This window comes from Ipomoea nil, unplaced genomic scaffold (genome assembly GCF_001879475.1).
Source record: "Ipomoea nil cultivar Tokyo-kokei standard unplaced genomic scaffold, Asagao_1.1 scaffold1173, whole genome shotgun sequence".
Classification (NCBI taxonomy): Eukaryota; Viridiplantae; Streptophyta; class Magnoliopsida; order Solanales; family Convolvulaceae; genus Ipomoea; species Ipomoea nil.
The window spans coordinates 136,189-139,735 of NW_017617601.1; the positions used below are offsets into that span (position 1 = coordinate 136,189).

Here is a 3,547-nt window from a genome sequence, read left to right on the forward strand (position 1 = left end):
AGCGGGGATGAAGCATCGGCCATCATCCTGCCGTCCCCCTGCTTCAGATGAGGAGCAACAGCAGGCCACCACCATATAGCCTGATGCAGTGCCGACTGAAGAAGAAAACAGTGCCACCCGATGTAGCCGTATCTGCCCGAAAACGTGGAGATGCAGCGACGTCACCGGAGAGTCCAGCTCGCCTTCGCCGGAACTACTCGTCGCAGGTCCAGGTTCGCCAGAGCCTCCGTTGCGACGCCGCCACGTCGCCAAAAATCCGTGCAGCGCCTTCGCCATCTCGCTTCACTAAAGCACTGCTCCGCCGACGCCGCACACGACCGCACGTTCTGGACGAGGAATGGCGACGGAGAACACCCAGCGACCACCTTATTGCTGGAGAGGGGAAACGGGAAGATCGCAATGCCAACTCCGTACCTTACTGCCGACGCCTGACTTAAAGGCGTAACAGTGGCGGCTTCGGAGAGAAAACAAGAAGATCGCGACCATCTTCTTCGTGGAACAAAACGCAGCAACATCCGGTGCACGTTCATCCATGGATGATGAAGCGCTGATGACAGCCCACAATGCCCCACGGCACCGCCGCTACTTCATAGCCGCCGGTGGACACTGACTCTGTTCGTAGTCCGGCGATGGTAGGCACTTTCTCGACTGGCAACAGAAGAACATATCATGTTTCAAAAGAATAAAAAAACTTAAGCACTCTGAAAAACTATAGCATATACGAAGCACAGTATACGTATATGAAATTATATTACAATTTAATATAATTGATAACTAGGCAGAAATTAATAGGACTTTGATACCAAATGTTAGATAATAAATTGACTAACATAAACTGTAGTAACGAGTAACCTGTCTCGTAGTAGCGGAAGCTTCAAGATCATCCGAATATCCCTTGCCATAGTTGTTGTTATTGCCATGGGACGGTAAACCTACAGAATAGTTTTGTCTACCACTTCTCTCCCGAATACCTGATGGTGCGTGTATTCTGAATACAGGAGCTGTGGGAGGACTGTTTTGCTTAGAAGCCTACATGCCATCAACGTAGGCAGATATCCAGTTAAAGCTTAACTGAATATCCTGAGTTGCCTAACAGATTAAGTGACTTAATCTTCCACTTGCACCACAACCACTTAATTAATTCAATATATTATAATATATTGTATTTAGGGAAAATACTTACAAAATGCTCCAAATTTGAGTGTGAAATGGAAAACATAAGCGTTGTCTTGCAGGGAACCTGGCTGTGCTTGTCTCTCCTCACGAAGCTTATGAAATTAAAAATTTACCCCTAGTTTTAATCATCAACAAACAGAAAAGTTAACAGAGGACTAAATTGGACAAAGATTACACAATTGAAGACTTAACTAGGTAAGAATGATGTTGAGGACTAAATTGGTAATTACAGCATGGTCGATAGACCATTTTGGTTATTAACTCGAACTTTTAGTATACAAATAATGTTCATTCAGTATATTAAAAATATACCTTATAAGGCGGACCATGATCCATAATATAATTTGTCATGGACAGGTTGTTACAGAAGTTAGTTTCTCTTGTACAGAAGTCCCATAAGGAGCTATGTATCCAGCAAACATTAGTCATCTTATGTTTCTATTTGCTGTTTGTGTTTGAGACTAGACCGCTATGAACAAGACCATCTAAATAGCAGTAACCTTCCTCTTCTAAATCCTTCACCAATTGCCACCCAAATCCCATACACTCCACCATTTGCCTCACAAATCCCTCAGCAATCCATATACTAATAAGCCTTTTCACATTGATTTTAAAGCCTTTCGGATAGATTAAAAAATATAAAAAACAAACTTTCAAATGCTGTGGCAATTGATTGTAAGATAGAGAAAGCTTACTTAAGTGCTCGACTGCTCGGCATCATTGTATAGAGGTCCCAATGTCTCGACTTCGATCTCTTTCAATCTTCTTCCATTCCTATAAGAAAGCTTCTTAGTTGTATCTCAATGTCATCTTCAGCTTTGAGCACAAAGTCTCTGATTTTAATTTCCAGATGACGACGGACTAGAGCACCACCGTTGTTGTATTCCTTCTGCAGAAAGGCTTGCAAAGAATTGAAGCCAATGCAACACAAGCCATCTCTCTTTCTATGTTTTTTCTCTCACACCCTCTCTGCAGTCTGATCTGTTTCTGAGTATATATGTTTAAAGGGCCATTAATTTGGAGCTAGCAGGAATCTCATCGTGCATGTACATACTTGAATTTTTATATTTTTAATGCAATCATACAACTCAGGAAAACTGCTAAGCACATGAAAGTCCATACTGAATTAAATGCCAACTTACTGCTCAACTTATTGAGTGAACAGAATCAGGAATGATATCTTTCTGAATTAAAAGTCAACTTAAATAACTAATTAAAAGTCAAATTAAGTAAAAATAAATAAATTTGTATAAAATAATCTCACAACCAGCCATAGTAAAAATCAGAAAATAAAATCAAGATCACTGAAAAAAACTCAAGGAAGCCTCTTTTTGAGGCAATAACTCAAACACTTTGTGTGAAATCCAAACGGCAGAAACGAAACAAAAACAGACTGCTAACTTTTCAGTGTTACATATAATTGTTTATCATCATACTACACTCAACTTTTAAAGACTTCTTTCTAATTTAACAATTTTCAGTATGGGACATAGAGATTACCTCTTCGGTGTTGCAGAAGGATGAAGAATTGGAGCTTGGCACCCCAATTAGAAAATAAAGATTTTGTAAGTAAAAGAAGGCAAAACGAAGTGTGGGGATAGCTCAGTTGGGAGAGCGTCAGACTGAAGATCTGAAGGTCGTGTGTTCGATCCACACTCACCGCATACATACTCTCTGTTTAATGAGTAAATACCCAAAATAGTCCCTCGATTATAGTTAAATTTACAAATTGGTCATCGACTTTCAATTTTAACCAAAGTCCTTAACTTTTCAATTTTAACACGATTTGGTCCCCCGTCTGTTTGACCGTTTGTTGACTGTGATTTTTGAGGATATATATGTAATTTCATGGTCCACCGTCGGTTTTTTAAGGTTCCGGTTGCATTTTCAGACCGCACTGTTACATTTGATCCACTGCCGAAAGCAATCTGCCAAATTTTGTCGTCTTTCTTCATCCTCCCTTTGGATTCAATGTAGTTGAGTTCGTACCAGAGTGAAGAATATGATGTGTTTCCGAACAGGTGCAGCGTCATCCTAGACTGCGTCACGGCAGCGGATGAGGGCGGGCGGCGATGAAATTACATATATATCCTCAGAGATCACGGTCAACAAACGGTCAAATAGATGGAGGACCAAATCGTGTTAAAATTGCAAAGTCAGAGACTTAATTGGTTAAAATTGAAAATCGAGAACCAATTTGTGAATTTAGCTAAAGTTGAGGGACCATTTTGAGTATTTACTCATGTTTAATTCATAATTGCTATCTAAAATAATATATTTGATTAACAAATAGGGAATTAGTCTTTTCAATTATATTTTAATTAAATATACAAATAATTCAGTTAATCAACATAAACATATAAAATATCCT

The 3,547-nt window shown here is 39.6% G+C and overlaps 1 non-coding gene across 1 annotated transcript; it reads left to right on the forward strand.

The window, feature by feature from the left end:
* The first annotated feature begins 2,767 nt into the window (after positions 1-2,767).
* On the forward strand, positions 2,768-2,840 carry TRNAF-GAA. Its single transcript has one exon. It is a non-coding gene; the product is annotated as a tRNA-Phe (tRNA).
* The last annotated feature ends 707 nt before the right edge of the window (positions 2,841-3,547 follow it).